Consider the following 19,128-nt stretch of genomic DNA (forward strand, 5'->3'; position numbering starts at 1 on the left):
GGGATCTTCCCGGACCGGGGCACGAACCCGCGTCCCCTGCATCGGCAGGCGGACTCTCAACCACTGCGCCACCAGGGAAGCCCTGCAGTTGTTACTATTAATCAACATCTTGTTTGGCATTCTAAGCAGCAGACAGATGCATGGTGAGAAGTGATGGCATACATACATAATGAATAATGGAGATAAATATTCTTTATATGGCCAGGGAGGGGATCAGAAGCCATGCGGATCTTTAGTCTGACTGAGGGAGAGGTTACAGGTCATCTTTGTCAGAAGTAGCTCCTTTACCCATTTCTAAGGCAGTTAACCCTTTGTCAGAAGAAACTGTAGTGGCTTCCCCGAGGTAGTTACCTTGAGAAATGCTGCTGATTCTTCTCGGGACCTATGCCCACCCCACCTCTCTTTGCTTCTAGACCTATAACCAGACTCAAGTCCCAGCAGGCCTCAAGGAGTGAACAGCTTTTTGCTACACACTGAAAGAGCTGCATGATTTTTCCAATTTATACAGACAGATCTCACGGGGTGCGTGGGAATGGATATTAATGGGTGTGGGTTAGTGGTGGAAGCAACATTGAGTTGGATCAGGCTGAATTTATTAACATGGACGCACTAAGCAGAGATTCTGCATTTACTGTTTTAGCATGAAGAGTGAGGAAGGACTCTAATAGTTTAGTTGGCTGAAACATAGTCTAACAGTTGGCCTACATTCAATGAAGTTGAAATGCCAGGATTGCTTTAGGGAACTGTAGCGGAAGGTATTCTGAATCTTAGGGAGATTGGAATGTTAGAGTGGATTTTTTTTTTAAATATTTATTTATTTATTTTGGCTGTGCCGGTTCTTAGTTGCAGCACGTGGGATCTTCATTGCAACACGTGTGATCTTTTGGTTGCAGCAGGAGGATTCTTACTTGTGGCATGGCTGCGGGATCTAGTTCCCCCACCAGGGATCGAACCCGGGCCCCCTGCATTGGTAGCGCGGCGTCTTACCCACTGGACCACCAAGGAAGTCCCTCGGAGTGGATTTATCATGTCAGACCTGCTCACCCACCCTGCGAGGGTCCAGAGGACACACCTTTCACCACGACTGTGAGAAATAAATTTGCGAGGGGAGCCCAGCATCATTGCAGAGCTCTGTGGTCATTCTTCTCTGTAGGTCAGAAATTACAGTGGGAACCACAGTTACTGAACTAAGATCCTTAAATGCAATAGGGATAATCGGATTCCAGGGTGGCAGGGGCCAAGTGGTAGAACTTAAATCACCAGAGATAAGGTGGCTGTGAATACCATTATGGTACCAGCAGAGTCTAAAAAGAAATAGAATCGTTGGACTTGCAGAGACCTAGGGCATTGACCAGATGATCATGGTATCCCTTGGAAAGAAAGAAATGGGCAGGCTAACTGAATTCTTGATCTGTGTAAGCAGAAGTGAACAGAAGTCTCAGCTGAATCACCCGAACAGAATTAGCTTCTCCATCAATTCCCGGACTTGAGACAGTTTCCAGACCCAGAAACCCTTGAATGAAGGGGGGCAAGTATCCTTGAGGAAGGACCCTGCAACACTGAAAAAATTTACACTGTTTCGCCTAGCCTTCCCCTAAAGGAACCTGAAGCTTTTTATCAAGGTGACTGTGCATTGGGGAAAAGGAAATAATCAGACTTTGGGGGGATGGCTGGACACAGCCATCTAAACTAAAACTAATTCAAGGAGACCCAAAACGTGACTGTGGTCCGCCAGTCAAGAGTAGAAACTTATGGGGCTTCCCTGGTGGCGCAGTGGTTGAGAATCTGCCTGCCAATGTAGGGGACGTGGGTTTGAGCCCTGGTCCAGGAGGATCCCACATGCCACGGAGCAACTAACCCCGTGTGCCACAACTACTGAGCCTGCCCTCTAGAGTCCGCGAGCCACAACTACTGAAGCCCTCCCACCTAGAGCCCATGCTCCGCAACAAGAGAAGCCACCGCAGTGAGAAGCCCGCGCACCTCAACAAAGAATAGCCCCCGCTCGCCGCAACTAGAGAAAGCCCGCGCTCAGTAACAGACCCAAGGCAGCCAAAAATAAATAATTTTTTTAAATGCTCAATTAAAAAAAAAATAAAGTAGAAACTTAGGGAGGTCAGGTCCATCTCACAGTAGGTACAGTGGGTCCCTGAACCCATCTTGTGGTTATGTCCCCAGTTCCAGAATGTATAGTTGAAATAGACACACAGGCACATCTTGTTTTACTGTGCTTCACTTTATTGTGTGCACCTCAACGAAGAGTAGCCCCCGCTCGCCGCAACTAGAGAAAGCCCGCGCTCAGTAACAAAGACCCAAGGCAGCCAAAAATAAATAATTTTTTTTAAATGCTCAATTAAAAAAAAAAATAAAGTAGAAACTTAGGGAGGTCAGGTCCATCTCACAGTAGGTACAGTGGGTCCCTGAACCCATCTTGTGGTTATGTCCCCAGTTACAGAATGTATAGTTGAAATAGACACACAGGCACATCTTGTTTTACTGTGCTTCACTTTATTGTGCTTCGCAGATAACTCTGGTTTTTTTTGCAGATTGAAGGTTTGTGGCAACCCTGTGCTGAGCGAGTCTATCAGGACCATTCTTCCAGCAGCATTTGCGCACTTTGTGTCTCTGTCAGATTTTGGTGATTCTCTCAATATTTCAAATCCTCCACCAGCAAAAAGATACTCGCTGAAGGCTCAGATGATGATTAGCGTTCTTTAGCAATACAGTATTTTTAAATTAAGGTACATACATTGTTTTATTAGACATAATGTTATTCCACACTTAACAGACTACGGTATAGTGTAAACATAACTTTTACAGGCACTGGGAAACCAAAAAAAAGTTCATATGACTCACGTTATTGCGATATTCGCATTATTGCAGTGGCCTGGAACTGAACCCGCGGTATCTCCGAGGTGTGCCTGTACTTAGCAACGGGCAGAATCCCCACATTGGTTCACTCACGTGTGGAGTGAGGCCTATTATGGTAGGAAAACCAAGTGGAAGTCACGAGAACTGCCTCTACCTAGGAAAATGGTAAATGAAAAACAATACTGCGTCCCTGGAGGGACTGCAGAGATCAGTGCCACCATCAAGGACTTGAGAGATGCAGGGGTGGTGACTCCCACATCTCCAACCCCCATTCTGTCTGGGCAGAAGACAGATGGATCGTGGAAGATGACAGTGGATGATCATAAACTGATGATTGGAGGTGGTGGCTCCAATTGCAGCTGCTCTTCCAGATGTGGTTTCATTACTTGAGCAAATTAACACATCCCCTGGTTCCTGGTTTGCAGCTACTGATCTGGCAAGTGCTCTTTTCTCAATACCTGTTAGTTAAGACCACGAAAAGCAGCTTGCTTTCAGCTGGCCAGACCAGCAATACACCTTCACTGTCCTGCCTCGGGTAGATCAACTCTCCAGCTTGATGTCATTATAATTTGGTCTGCAGGTATCTTGATCACCTTTCCCTTCCACAAAATATCCCACAGGTTTAACATCGATGATATATGCGGATTCCATCTAGAGAACAAGAAGTAGTAACTATAGATATACTGGTAAGACATTTGCATTGTCGTTGGTGGGAAATAAATTTCACTATAAGTCAGGGGCCTTCCACCTCAGTGAAATTTCTAGCGATGCACTGGTTGGGTGTGTGTCAAGATACCTGTTTTTTCAGTGAAGGATAAGTTATTGCATCTGGCCCCTCCTACAGCCAAAAAACCAGGCACAACACCTAGTTGGCCTCTCTGGATATTGGACCTCTCTGGGTGTGTCACTCTGGCCCATTTACCAAGTGACCTGAAAAGCTGCCTATTTTGAGTGGGGCCCAGAACAAGAGAAAGATTTGCACCAGGTCCAGGCTGCTGTGTGCGCTGCTCTGCCACTTGGGCCACAGGATCCAGCAGATCTCCTGGTGCTTGAAGAGGCGGGGGCATGCAGGGATGCTGTCTGGAGTTTGCGGCAGGTCCCTACAGGTGAATCACAGTGGAGGCCCTTAGGATTTGGGGACAAAGTCCTGCCATCCTCTGCAGATAATCCCTTTACTTTTGAGTAACTACTGAGCCATTGGATTTACATCTGCAAAGACTCTATTTCCAAATAAGGTCACATCCCAGGGTTCTGGATGGACGTGAACCTGGGGGGACGCAATTCACCCCACAACAGGGAGAAGTGCTTTCCGGAGACACAACATTGATGTCATTGAACTGGAAGTTCAGACAGCTCCTCAAGCCTCCAAGTCATCAGGCAGAGAAAGGGAGTTATCCTATTGGCTGGGGTGACTGACCCTGATTACCAAGAGGAAATCGGGCTGCTACTATACAATTAAGGAAGAAGATGTGCAGAATACAGGAGATCCCTAAGGGCTACACTGCCTTAAAGTCGATGGAAAATGCAATTAAGGCAGGACTACTAATGGCCCTGACTCTTCAGGAATGAAGGTTTGGGTCACCCCAGCAACCATGACCATCTGAGGTGCTTGCTGAGGGTGTGGAATGGGTAGTGGCAGAAAGTAGTTGTAAAGACCAGCTACATCTATGTGACCAGTTGCAGAAATGAGGCCTGAAATTATCATGAATTATCTTGTAATTTTCATGTAATTCATCATCTTGTGCTATTTGTATATCATCTTGTGCTATTTGTATCTTCGTACACAAACTTGTATAGATATATAGTAAGTATAAAGTAAATCTTTTTGTCTTATCTCCTTATCATGTAACATAAGATGAATTAATAATAGTTAACTTTACATAACAGGATCTTTCTTCTTTGGCCACGCAACCTGCGGGATCTTATTTCCCCGACCAGAGATCGAATCCGTGCCGCCTGCAGTGGAAGCACAGAGTCTTAACCACTGGACCACCAGGGAAGTCCCTACATCACAGGATTTAAGTTACAGGATCTCATAGAGAAGAGTAACTGTCACCCAAGGACTTGGCATCCTCTCCTGGGGAAAGGATCCGTGTGTTTTGGGTTATAGGCAGGATAGTTGCATCACATTCGATGGAAGCAAGCCTTTGTTAGTTTCTTTATCTGGAGATTAAGTGTGGTTTAAGGACGTGTGCGTGGGTAGCAAGCTGATAAAAGGTGAACTGGGCTAGGCCTAGTCATTCAATCAAACACTAATCTAGGTGTTGCTGGGAGGTTATTTTGCAGATGTGATTAACATCTACAATTGGTAGACTTTAAGTAAAGGAGATTATCCTCTGCATCTGAGTTGGCCTCATCCAACTAGCTGAAAGATCTGAAGAGACAAATTGAGGTTTCCAGAGGATGAAGCCGTTAAGGCCGCGGGCGGCAGTATCAGCTTCTTCTCAAGAGTTTCCAGCCTGCCGGCCTGCCCTGCAATGTCAGACTCACCTAGCCAGCCTCTACAATCATGTAAGCCCATTTCTTGAAAGACAGGAACAAGCAAATAATCTCCTATGGGTTCTGTTTCTCTGCTAGAACCCTGACTGATAAAGGGTCCCAGCTCTGGAGGTTAGGAGTCCTGCTCCTCAGCCTGGTGCACCATACTGACCAGCGGGGTTGCTGCCAGGCAGGCTGTGTCCCTTGTTCAGAATCAGGTGCCCCCCGGTTCTGCTTGAGACCAAAGGCATATGGGGGCGGCTCCAGAGAAGGTATAAGGCTTTGCTCTGTGCCTCACAAAGAAGGTTTCCCGTTCCAGAAGTGGGCTGGGCAGCCTTGGGGAAGTGGGAAGAGGCAGCCTCCGCTGGAAGCACGTCCTTAGAGTGGAAGGGGTGGGATATAACGGTGCAGGGAGCACGAAGTGAGGTGGGGCTAGCTGTCTCTGACGTGACACATCCAAGAGTGGCTTTGCCCACAGTGGGTACCCAGTGGCCCGGCAGCAGCCGACTCGGACGCTCTGATGCCTGTTGTACTCAGGCAAGCCTGAGTGTGCAGGAGCTTGCGTTCCCTGCCACACAGGTGGCTGAACGAAGAGCACGCAGGCAGGCACGTGTCATGGGGTCAACACTCCCAGTTATGCACTCAGGGCCTTCCTGGTGCCAGGTGTTCCTGCCCTCATGGAGCTTACATCCTGGCAGGATGACAGAGACAAAAGAAGGAAACAAGTGGACATAAAATGACAAGTACTGGGGAAAAAACATAGAAAGAAAAGAGAATAATGGGATGGGGGACACTCTAGATAGCGGTGGGTTTGGGGGAGGACAAGTGCTTAGACAGTGGTCAGGGAAGGCCTCTGAGGAGGTGACACCTGAATGATGAGCTGGAGCAAACCAAGCAAAGATTTGGGGAAGAGTCTTCCAAGTAGAAAGAGAGGCGAGTTCAAAGGTCCTGAGATAGGAACAAGGTCAGCATAGCCAATGCCTTAGAAGGTGGCAGGCGGCTGAAGTTGAGTGAAGGGGGTGGTGGGGGAAGGGATCCAGAAGTGGGGGGACAGATCCTATAGGGCCTTCTAGGCCATCGTAAGGAATGTGGGTTCTAGTCAAAGTGAGATGGGATCCATTGGAGGAGTCATAAGCGAGGGAAGAGTATGGTCTGATGGATTATAGTTCAAGGAGCTGGAGTTTTCCGGGGGCGGGGAGAGGGAGGAGAAACGATTTACGCGCAAGGGGTATAGGAGGGAGGACTGGTCACTGAGAGCCTGCGGGGAAGGCCTCAAATCCAGGGTCAGAGCAAGGAGCTGAGGGCATGGAGGAGAGTGCCAGTGGTGACAGGAGGCAGGTGGGAGGATTTGGAGTCAGGGAGGACCAGGGGGTGGGTTGGCTGAGGGCAGCAGGGAACTGCAGAGGGTAAGAGTCCTGGTGTGGGCTGACCGGGAGACCCGCATCTAGGTGGTGCTGGAGGCAGACAGGGAGGCGCTGGCGGCATGGGGCCAGCGAGGTCATCCCTAGGGAAGGGCAGAGAGTGCAAGGGCACGGGAGCTGGTTTGAGCCCTGGGGCCTCTCCAGGCTGAGCCCCTGCTCCCTCATCCAAAACATAGGGCCCTAGGACATAAAAAACTGCTCTGTCCACCCCACAGGGGCCATGAGGCTCAAAATAACGCAGTGTTCTCCAAAGGCGGCAAACGTCCCCTGGGGTGGGTGTGCAGAACCAAATCTAGAGGGTCTGTCCCTTATTTTAATAACCGTGTTCCTTTTCAATGTATTAGATAAGCGTATTTTTCTACTTAAAGTGGAGATATGACGTTCCCTTTTAAAATACATTTAAGTAAAAAAAGCGAGTCGGTTTAAAAGGTTAAGTAAGTAACAGTCTAAAGCATGTGCAGAGAAGGCAGAAATCGTGGCAGTAGTTTTTGAGTGATGGAGGTCAGGAAACACTAAAAGCTTTGTGAACATATAGCCCATGAAAATGTTTAAAAAAAAAAAAAGACACGAATCTCATCGCGATCGTTTGTGTTTGGGTGGCTCTCGTGGGTGCATGTGCACACGTGTGGGCGTGTGCGTCTCATAGGCAGATGTAGCTGGGGTTGGTGTGTATCGGCCTGTGTATAGGGGGCCCGCGTGTGTATGTGGGATGTGCACATCCGTGCACACGTGCACACAAGGTTATTTGCATGTGCACGTGGATTGCTTTATCTGGGCAGGTGTGTGGGTACAGGTACACCAGGTATGCGAGCATCTTGAGTTACAGCCGCCTCCCCCTCCCCAGCCCTCAGCGCTACCCAGTGGCACTGGGCTGGGCCGGAAGCCTGGGGCCAGCTGGTCTCCAGCCACCAGGGGGCAGCAGAGGCCGAGCAGGGCCTTCTTCAGGACGGGTCTCCTCTGAGTTTGGCACGCGAGGCCCTCTGAAGTCTCCCTCTGTCCTGTCCCCACTTCCCCTGATCGCCCCAGGCCTCTGCCAGATTAGCCAGTGGCCCCTGGCTGAGGCTTGCTGGAAGACCTAGGACTCAGAAAGTGGACCTGTGGTCGTAGGTGGTTTGGGACTCCTGGGGTCATGGGGGGAAGGGACCCGGGTCCCTGAGGTGCTAGCATCTGGAATTCTGGGGGTGTGTACAGCTGGCTGGGCTCTGGGTCTCTTCTCAGGGGTGCTCTGTAGCTGTCTGTCTCCCCTACTCTCAGCCCCAAGCCTGTTCAGAATACAGCTGAACCCTTGGGCTCAGCCCTGGCTTGTGGGGAGTAGGCCCCTCCGAGGCTCACAGGTTGGCATCGCAGGGGCAACTGGATCCTAGAGCCCTTCGGCTCCGTCCCCGCATCCAGGGCCACCACCCGCACTAACAGGGAGGAGGACCCTCAGGTCAGCCCGGTGGCGGCAGTGACTAACCAACATCCCGGGAGCTCTCACAGTCTTTCCATCCACAAATACGTAATGAGGTCCTACTGTGTGCCGGGCACTGCTGCAGAAACTCACCTTCTAGTGATGGGCGACTTCTTCCCTGCCAGCCTTGAGGACCAAGGCCTCGCTAGAGCAGAGTATATTAACACCCAGCAGCTTTCCTCCCAGCCTGGAGAAGAGGATGAGCCGTGATGATAAGACAGCCGACTGTGGGCCAGGCAAGCAATACCTCCTTTACTTCTCCCACCAACCCTAGGAGATGGCGTAGAACGCGCCCATTTTATGCTTGAAGAAACTGAGGCTCTGAGAGGTTAAGTGGCTTACCCAAGTCGCACAGCCGGTGAGTGGCCCACGCTGGGAGGCACATGTAGCCTGCTCACATTCAGAAGTTCTCTTTCTTTAGAGACCCCTGGGCACGGCGTAGACACAGCCGCCTACTCCTTGTTGTGACTGAACATGAAGGAGCAAGTCAGTCCCCCGGGGACTCAAGGGTGACTTTATCTCCCCCATCCTTGCCCCCACCCCCACCCCAGGTGACCAAGTTAACAATCTAGTGTGCGTCCTTCCAAATAATCTGATATGGACCTACGTATACATAATCAGGGTCTGGGGCTGTCATCATTATCTGCTTTAGAGACATTTTTCTCCCTCAGTGAAACTGTGGTAAACTGAATAATGCCCACCTCCCCCCTCCCCCCACTAAAAAGATATCCCAGCCCTAATCCCTAGCTGACTTTTTTGCACTTTTACAATCATCATGATGTAGGATTCCACTTATACAAAAGGTCCAGAGCAGATTTGTAGTTGCCAGGGGCTGGGGGGTTGGGAGCAGTGACTGCTGATTGGGTATGGAGTTTCCCTTTAGGGTGAAGAAGATGTTCTGGAATTTGACGCTTGCACACAATGCCGTGAATGTATTAAATGTCACTGAACTGTACCTTTTAAAATGGTAAATTTTAAGGTATGTGTATTTTACCATGATAAAAGTAAATACAAGAGGATTAAATGAGATAATGTAAACAGCATATAGCTCAAAAATATAGCTGATATTATGATGATTATTAAGTTTTAAAAATTTAAGTTGCAGGATTCTAAGTTTGAAGGGATAGATTTTTTTAATTGAAATATAGTTGATTTACAATGTTGTATTAGTTTCTGGTGTACAGCAAAGTGATTGTTTTATATATATATATATTCTTTTTCAGATTTTTTTCCCATACAGGTTATTACAAAATATTGAGTATAGTCTACTGTGCTATACAGTAGGTCCTTGTTGTTTATCTGTTTTATATATAGTAATGTTTATCTATTAATCCCAACCTCTTAACTTATCCCTCCTGGCCAGGGATAGATTTTTTTGTTTCTGTTTTGGTTTTGGTTGGTTGCTTGGTTGGTTCTATTTGTTTTATTTTTCTTTTTAAACCTTTTAAAAAAAATTAATTTATTTTATTTATCTATTTTTGGCTGCGTTGGGTCTTCGTTGCTGCATGAGGGCTTTCTCTAGTTGCGGTGAGCGGGGCTGCTCTTCGTTGCGGTGCGCGGGCCTCTCATTGTCGTGGCTTCTCTTTGCTGCGGAGCACAGGGTCTAGGCACGCGGGCTTCAGTAGTTGTGGTGCGTGGGCTTCAGTAGTTGTGGCCCACGGGCTCAGTAGTTGTGGCTCGTGGGCTCAGTAGTTGTGGCTCGTGGGCTTAGTTGCTCTGCAGCGTGTAGGATCTTCCCAGACCAGGGCTCAAGCCATGTCCCCTGCATTGGCAGGTGGATTCTTAACCACTGCACCACCAGCGAAGCCCTTATTTTGCTTTTTAATCCATTACCCCCTGGGCCTCTCACACTCCCATGCCAGGCCCCCCAGCAGCCAGCTGCACTAAAGGATGGGCAAGTCTCCCTCTCTGCTGTGGGTACAGCCGCGACCGCCAGAACCCTGGCCGGGGCACCCTCAGTCACTGCCCTCCACGATCCCAGGAGTGAAACATGAACAGCAGCCAGGAGGACAGTAGCCTGCCAGGGAGTCTTCCCGTTCCTGGGAAATGGAGCCCATTAACGAGGCTCCCGAGCCCCAGCCCGTGGATGGGGGTGTTGGGGATTCCTGGGCGGAATCTCTGCCCTCCAGCCCCCACCCTGGTGAGGCCAGTGGGTGCATGCCTGCTCATCATACCCTCGCGATGACTGTGGGTATGTACCCCCCAGGGGCTGGGTGCCCAGGGGAAATAGGACCCCCTAGCTGGGCCTTGGGAATCAGTGAGGCTCACCCAGCTCTGTGAGTGGGTGTATCACGTGGGCCTAGGGAGGGACCTGCCCGAGAGCAGGCTGGGCAAGCCCTCCCTTTGTGGATAGCATCCTGTCACATCCTTGCGGCCCTGGCTCCCTGCCTGAGGACTCTTGAGAAGGAGAAATCGGCTGTTTGGTCTCAGTTGCTAAGGGGAATTCTTGGCCCCAGCTGTGAGTAAAACACTGTATGTTATAGTTTTTGAAAAATAATACATTCATGTGACCCAGAATTCAAAAGGCATGGAATTCCCCCACCCCTTTCTCCGAGACACACAGTTCCTCCCAGAGGCAGCCCATGTTTTCAGCATCTTGTGTACCCACCCAGAGATACTTTGTGCTGATCAAGCAAAAGCCTATATATAGGACTCTTTTTTTTTTAATTGGAGTATAATTGCTTTACAATGTTGTGTTAGCTTCTGCTGTACAACGAAGTGAATCAGCTATATGTATACATATTGGGTCCACTGCCTTTATCTCCTTGGATGCAAAGGGCAACAGTCAACATTTTCCCATTTTACAGATGAGGCAACTGAGGTTCAGAGAGAGCCAGTGACCAATCCACGGTGACACAGTGAGTGAGTCTGGGGCCAACTAGACCCGATCCCTGACTCCCAGTGTGTGCTCCTACCCCACCCCCACTCGGGGCTCGGGGACTTGTGAAAGCCCTCTGCACAGAATACAGACCTTATAGTTTAGGTCCTCCTTCTAATGTCCATCAGCTTCATCATCTAGAATATGTTAGTGCACCTCTCTGAACTCAGATCCCTCGCCTATAAAATGAAGGTAATAATTGATAGCTCCTTATGAGTTTATCATAAGAACCAAATAAGATAAAGCATGTAAAGAGCTCAGCACAGCACCTGGCTTTTCTACGCCATTCAACAAGCTTTTATTGCGGGCCTACTATGTGCTGAGCACCTACTATGTGAGGATCCAGTGCAGCCACGCTCCTGGCTCAGGGAGCTCACAGCCTAGCAGGCTCACAATAAGAGCTCAATGAACGGTGGATGTTATTATTCAGCAAATAGTCATCTTGCCTCCTGGTTCTGGGAAGTGGAGGTGAGACCACCATACCTGGGTCTCCACCCAAGTCTAGAATGTGGGACCATGAGAGGAGGGGCTGGCATCTAGTTCCCCACCCTCTGTGTTCCTGACTGGGGTCACATTAGTTGAGTAGGTGCTCAGTAAATATTTGTGGAATGAATGTGCAGAGGCAAAAACCTTTATGGAGGAAAGCCCCTCACTCCCCTGCCACACACACACACACGCATGCACGGACACACACACAGATTGCTCCAGGACGGGAGGACTGACAAGTGACTTGATTTCCTTTTCTCCGTGACTTTTGACTATGCAGATACCAGTGTTATATTTTAAAACTTAATTGATTAATATTTAAAAATGGAATGGCACAAGAGCTCATCCATGGTGAACCATGCTATGTGTCCTGTGACTGGTACTGAAGAGAATTCAGAATGGGAGGGGATGGCAAGGACGAGGTACGTACTCCAGGAAGGCGTCCTATAGAGGGTGGCCACAGAGACTGAGACCGTGGCAGTAGGAGCCATGACCATCGTCAGCCTGGCTCCTGTTACCATCTTAGGACGTGGGGTTAAGTTCAGTGTGGCAGAACGCTATTCTCTCGGTGTGTCCCCAGGCCTCCTGCCCCGCTGGACCTAGGCTTCCCAGACCTCCAGAGCTGCAACTGTGAGGTGCCAGGTGAGTGCCAGCACCTCCCTCCGTGTGTTCGCCTGTCGGTAGAGAGCTCCCGGTGGTGCGGGAGGGGGACACTGACGGTGAGTGCGCTGCTCGGGCCTGGGTGTGGCAGGCGTTCACTCAGCGTTGTTCCCTTCCTACCTCTCAATCCTCTGGAAGCCAAGGACATGGGAACCCAGCTGGCAGGAGTGGTCCTGACACCCCCAAAATTCTGATTCCAGGCTACTGTAATCGCAAAGAGAACTTGAAGGGTGCCAGCATGGGGCGGGGGGTGTACTCCAAGATAGCCCCTGGCCTCATCCTGCCCCAGAGACAGGCTGTCGGTGATGGAGGATGTTTGGGAAGCTCCAAGGAGGGCAAAAGCTCTGGGGAGACAGCAGGTCAATGGGGGCAAAGAAAGAGCCCAAGGTGGGGAGGCCCTCTCACTGACTGCTCAAGCAGCTCGCTTCCTGTCTCTGGGCCTCAGCCTCTTGCACAGTTCAATAAGGGAGGCTAAGGGCAATGATCTCTAAACCAGGATACCCAAGTGTGAGCCACGTACCCCTGGGGACGTGCAAGATGATGCTGCGCGGTACACAGATGCAGCATTAAGTACCCTGGTACCAAATTCCAGCAAGGGAAAACCCACAAAGCTGTCTCCCTTTTTGAACTGAGTTTTTTTTTTGTTTTTTTGCGGTACGCGGGCCTCTCACCGCTGTGGCCTCTCCCATTGCGGAGCACAGGCTCCGGACGCGCAGGCTCAGGGGCCATGGCTCACGGGCCCAGGCGCCCCGCAGCACGTGGGACCCTCCCGGACCGGGGCACGAACCCGCGCCCCCTGCATCGGCAGGCGGACTCCCAACCACTGCGCCACCAGGGAAGCCCTTGAACCGAGTTTTGATTTACATGCAACAGCATGCCTCAAACTTAGGGTCATTGTCAAGCGAGAGTATCTGGCAACAATGAAATGTCTTCATTTTATTGTCATTGTATGTTAGCCTCTTTCTATTTATGGCAAAAGAGATAACGTTTATTTTTACATACATTTGTTTAAGTAAAAAAAAAAAAGAATAAATTTTGTTTTAAGTATTAAGCAATTATCCAGATACATAGGAGAGGGCGAACATGGTGCCAGGTGGTCGAGGGGAGACGAGCAGAAGGTGGGCATCCTGGCTGGAGGCCCGGCTCTGAACCTGAGAGAAGGCCAGAGGGGCAGCGAATTAGGCAAGACCCTCTGCCCCGGAAGTGCCTCCTGTCCCGTGGGAGCTGTGCAGACATGAGCTCCGCGTGGGCCTGCCCACGGCTGCCCGAGAACCACGCTCGCTGCCTCTCTCCTGCCCCCAGCCCTGCTGGGCAGTGACCCAAAGGCATTTTGTACCAGGCGTTATGTACCGACTTACCAAGCCTGCCCTCCTGGGGTGTAAGTACCACCACCACTGCTCTGTGCATGCATCTGTCTCCTCATTTGTCTGTCGGTCCAGGGCTCCTTTGGGGGGCACCCACTGAGAAGGAGACTCCCTGGCCAGAAGCCAGCTCTGATGCAGGGGCTGCCACACTGTACCCCAGAGAGAGGACAGCCCTGGGCTGAGTGGAGAAATCCTCACTCTCTCCTGTCCTCACCTTCAAGTCAAGCTCTTTGGTGAGAAGGTCCCTGAGGGGCTGCAAACAGCCTGATGTGGGAGTTTGTGTTTGCCCGGGACCCAGGATCATTCTGGGGTTCGAGTTAAGTTTCAGAGCAGAGCCAGGTTAGAAGGTGAAGGTTAGGAGGTCCGTGTGTATTTTGTGTTGGGGATCCTTCCGTGGCTGGAGTCGGGTTAGCATGAGCCCAGGATGCGGAGGCTCTGTCACTCACTCACTGCTGTGTGACCTTGGTCAGCTCCCCTACCTTCTCTGGGCCCCAGCCTCTTAAAATAAGGGCATAGGGAGGCTGAACGCAATGATCTCTAAAACGGAGGATCTCAAGGTTTGAGTCCCTGGACTGCACAATCAGTTTGTATTTGGGGGAGGGCGTGTCCCGGCACAGTCTCGGTGACGCTGGGCTTAGTATGTGGCTGGGTTCAGAGGCTGCCATTTGACTAGGATCATGGGGTTCCTGTGTGTTGGGATCCAGAGGCTAGGGTATGACTGGGATCTCTGGCCAGGGTCAGGGGTCAGAGCCCTCTCTATGTGCCCTGAGCGTAGCCATCTAACTGATGCCAGAGTGAGGCCAAGTCCAACCCCTCATCCCAAAGAGGCTGAGCCACAGCTGAGGCCAAGGGACAGGGAACTGGTCCTGGGCCTATAGCCCCTCACCACTGCCCTCCCTTCTCATGAGCCAGGAGACCACCAAGGTGATCCAGAGAGCCCCCAGCGACATCAAGGGCAAAGGGCCATGGTGATCCTTGGCCAAGTCAAGTAAGGTCTGCACAAGTGAGTCGGGCCCGGGGTGTGAACAGTTGGGGATTGGTGGGGAGTAGCCTGAAACTTGCCCCCAGCCCCAGAGAGGAAGAGCAGCCAGGAGAACTCAGACCTCCCCACCTGACTTGGTACCAGGGCCAGAAGCCTGGTATTGCACAACCTGCCCCCACCATGCTGCTTCAACCCACTCACCATCCCCCGGTGCCCCTGTGGGGATTTATTGGAAAGTATCAGTCTCTCCAACAGCCCCAGTAAGATTCGGGCCTTAGAACGGCCCTTTCTCTCCCCTACTGATGGGGTCTTTTGGGGGTAGAGGGAGGCAGGGTAGTAAGATCTCTTGTCAAACTGAGTCTCCCGACTTTACCTGGGCTGAGGCTGTGCTATAGGCCAGGCACCTTTACAAACAATACCTCATTTTACCTTCAGCACATCCCGCTACTGGCCCTGCTTACTGACCAAGGAAACAGGAGCTCGGAGAGGCTAAACAGCTTGGAGGTCACACAGCGAGGCTAGAGGCGGCAAGCTCAGGCTCCAACCCAGGTCTAAGCACTAGGCTTGGCCCCTGGAACACGACACATCCACCTTCTGGACCCCTCAGGCTGCAAGGGAACAGGTTCTGTGTCTGTATGTCTGTGTGAGGCCTCAGGGATGGGGAAGACACTGTTCAGGGACCTAATCTTTGTCCTAAAACTAACCTCATCTTCCCCAACACCCTCCCCCCCCGACCCAAGGACAAGCTCAATACAGGTGGACTCTGATTTGCACAGGTAACCAACCCGGTGCTGGAGTCGGTGTAAACATTTTACTACCACTAGGGGTCGCTGGCAATGCAGAATGCCACCGTTACCCCTTGGGAGGAAAGCACCTACCACCAGCCGCTGGAGTGGGGGCGTCCCAGGTCTAGTGGGGCGTCCAACGGGGCTGCCCCAGCCCCGCACTCTCTGTGTAACATTAGGCTTCAGTTTCCCTTCTGTAAAATTAGGATAAAGCCATCTTAGACCTACATCACAAGAGGTCAGAGATGGCAAAGATGCCTGGAGAAGTTAAAAGAGATATTACCCTGAATAAACCATCAACAATTCAATAAGACCAAACTTCCATAGAATAAATTTCATTAATATATATCTTATCCAAAATAAACATGGGTGGAGTAGAGATTAAATGTGATTGACCATGACTGATATTGGGTGAAGCTGGACTCAGCTCCAGGAGGATAGGACAGGGCTTTGCCCACTGCATCCCTGGGCAGCGCAGGATGACAAGAAGTGGAGATGTGACAAAAACACCCCCTTGCCTCTTCCCAGGCCCCCGACACCCTTCCTTATTTCCCTTTGTTCTCCCAGCGTCCAGATCAGCCACCTGTCCGTCGCCAGCAGCCAGGTAGAGTTGGTGGAAGACAAGTCCACCAATGTCTCCATTCAGAATGCGTCTGTGATCTTCAAGGGGACCCTGGGGTGCCTGGAGATAAGCATTCCCATTCAGCTGACATGCCTCTCTCTGGGCTGAGGGCGGAAAGAGGGTCTTGGGCCGTGGCCTCCTTGCAGGTTGAGGGTTGATCAGTCTGTCGACTTTGAAATCGACTCTACTGACCTTCAGATCAACACAGCTGAATATGTGTCCTACTCCCTCTGGGGAGGCAGGGAGGCTGGACTCCAGCAATCGGCCTCAGCGAAGAGGGAAGGCTAGGCAGACCGAGGATTCTGAGGCTGCCAAAGACGGTCCAGCCTGGGAAGTTTGCTGGCTAGGGGAGCCCAAAGCTAGCCTAGCTCCTGGCTGGCCTGGGCAGCACATGGGTTCTACCTGGAGGCCGAGGCTGCCCTGATGTGGTGTCAGGGGAGTCTGCAGCCTGTGATTCTGGCAGTGTGTGGACCAATGCCCTGAATGCTACCTATCTTTCCACAGGCTGCTCATGCCTCTCCAAGGGGAGTGCAAGTAAGTACGCTGCCTCTGTGGCCCCCATTTCTACGTGTGCCCCATCCTGTTAGCATGAGCCCCAGGAGTATGGAAGGGTGGTGTGTCCACTGCCTCTCCGAGGGTCAACCCCAGACCATGCCTGTGGCAACCAAACCTGGGGGATCAATCTTTTCAGTGGGGTCATTACCTACCTCTCCCCATCAACGCCCCCTTAAAGGCTGGAAAAAAATAATCGCTAACAGTTACTGAGAACTTGCTATGAGCCAAGCACTTTTCCAAGCCATTTGCATGGATTAGTTAATTACATTCTCACAACCCAACCCTGGAAGGTAGATTGTGTTATTAACCCCATTCTTACATATGGGCAAACTGAGGCACAGAGAGCTTAGGAAGGAAAGAAAAGCTCATATCTGCTGGCATCCCAGGCATCACACAAGTTCGCAGCTACAATTCCTAGCCAAGCTAAGTAACTGGCTGAGGACACACAGCTCGCCACTAGGGGGTGGGGTCAGGATTTGAACCCAGCAGCCCCTCTGACTCTGGAACCTGAGATCCTGAGTACTCTACTCAGATCTTTGTCTTGGCCAACCCTCTGTCAAATTGCTGTGAGCAGCCCTGACTCAGGCCCCTCTCTGCCCGTGGAGCAGATGGACACGTGTGAATCTGGATTCAGGCATATCCATGTGTGTGAGTGTAACAGGTATGAACATCACGGGCAATGGGGCCTCCCGAGGGACTCTGGGCTGGTTAACACCCAGGTCTGAGGCTCCTTCTGAGGCTCAGTGTTCTTAGCTGTGAAATGGGGTTATAGCTGGGTTATAGGACGATTCCAAGGCTGGCAGAGCCCTGAGCAGTACCTGGCACACAGTAGGAGCTCAGTGGATGCACAGGACTGCATCACCACAACACTTGCTCCCTTCAGGCCCAGGTGGACCAAGCAGCTGTTCACAGACTTCATCTCCTTCACCCTGAAGCTGGTCCTAAAGGGACAGGTGAGTGGGGCTCACCTACCCCGCTGGCCCGACCACTTGCTGTGGGGAGCAGTCTGGGGTTGTGCCCCAAGGTTGGGTCCTCCTCCCCCCATTGCCCTTCCCTGAGAAACAGCCACCACTTCCCAGTGTGGTCAGTCCCCTGTGCCTGTTCCCAGCACTGCCACCCCCACGTGGCCCTGCCCCCCCCACGTGGCCCTGCCCCGCTTCTGGTCTCCTTTCCAGCCTGGTGAGCCGCCTGCCCTGTCCGCCCCAGATCTGCGAAGAGATCTGCATCATCTCCAACATCATAGCCAACTTAGTCCAGACAAGGGCTGGTGAGTATGCTTTGGTCTGCATGCCTTGGAAGGCAGTGGTGGGAACCAGGAGGCCACCTTTGGTCACTGTGCAACCTTGGGACAGTCATTGCCCCTATCTGGGTCTCACAGCCCCTGTGTGGCTCTACCGTTTGGTGATTAGTTATGGTCAGGCTATAGCAAGTCACTTCCCCTCAGGGCTGCAGCCTGTCAGGCTGTGACCTTGGGCAAGTCACATAACCTCTCTGAACCTCAGTTTTCTCATCTGCAAGATGGGGGTGATAATAGCAACTACCCCATACGGTGGTTGTGAGAATTGAGTGGAAAAAAATGTATATAAAATTCTTAAGATGGTACCCGGCCCAGTTGGTCCCCATTATTACTACTGCTATTACTAGCCTGGTACCCCCAGCATGAGCATACTGTCAAGTACTTCTCAAGCAGCAGTAAACAATGGGTGAAAGCTAAGAAGAAGAAAGTGGTTTGGAGATCTAAGACTCCCCTGCCCTTCCCTGAGTCTCTTCCCTCCCTTCCCATACGGCCTTGGGCTAAGGGGGAACTCCCACAAGGCTGTGCAATGAAGAAAAAACTAATCAGGACTCAGTTTTCTCATCTGTCCAATGGGGACATCACTGGGCCTTTGAGAGGGACCCAGGACAAGAGGAGAAGGTGATCCGAGTGGTAGGAAGCACTGTCCTGTCCCAGGCCTAACACGAATACAAGCCAATGTTTGCAGAACGTGCTACCGATCAAATACTTGACTTAGATTAACTGTGGAATGCTCACAACCACCCAGCAAGGAAGGTAGTGCTAACACCCCATTTTATGGATGGCGAAACTGAAATTTAGGGAGTCGAGGGGACCTCCCCGCTCCCCCAAGCTGGGAAGCAGAAGAGCAGAATTTGAGCCTGGGCCATTTAAAAATTCCAAGTCCCTGTTCTTACTACGTCATAACTGCTCCCACTGTGGTTGGCCAGCAGAGGGGGAGGTGGCCAGGCTGAGGGGTGCACCCGGCTCTTTGGACCCTGGCACATAGTAGGTACTCAGTGAACAGAGGCAGTAAAGGACAGTGAAACCCCACTGGGTAGACCCTCTGGGCTCCTGTGGGGGCCTTAGGAGGGGAGACCCCTGGTGGCACCAGGTCCTGGGCAGTGTGGACTAGCAGTGTAGGGGTGGAGGAGGGGGTGGAGTGAGCATAATTCTGTCTTCCTGCATGCTAGATCCTTCCCCCGACCCCACTCCCATCACTGCCCAAACCTGGAACGGGAACCTTGCTCGTCTCTCTGGGAACACCACGCCAGGGGCTGTGCCAGCAGAGTGCATGTAGGCAAAG

The 19,128-nt window shown here is 51.3% G+C and overlaps 1 protein-coding gene across 22 annotated transcripts in view; it reads left to right on the forward strand.

The window, feature by feature from the left end:
• Positions 1–19,128, forward strand: part of NLRC5 (NLR family CARD domain containing 5) — a 128,258-nt gene that overhangs the window by 558 nt on the left and 108,572 nt on the right. For 16 of the 22 annotated variants that reach the window (XM_028478371.2, XM_055079060.1, XM_055079055.1 and 13 more), the window contains exon 1: positions 2,250–17,816. The gene's annotated coding sequence lies outside the window, so the exon portion shown is untranslated. Of the gene's footprint in view, positions 1–6; positions 1,623–2,249; positions 17,817–19,128 lie in introns of those variants that run through there. The other 6 variants (XM_055079054.1, XM_055079057.1, XM_055079056.1 and 3 more) reach the window with 6 other exon arrangements.

Source organism: Physeter macrocephalus, chromosome 17 (genome assembly GCF_002837175.3).
Source record: "Physeter macrocephalus isolate SW-GA chromosome 17, ASM283717v5, whole genome shotgun sequence".
Lineage (NCBI taxonomy): Eukaryota > Metazoa > Chordata > Mammalia > Artiodactyla > Physeteridae > Physeter > Physeter macrocephalus.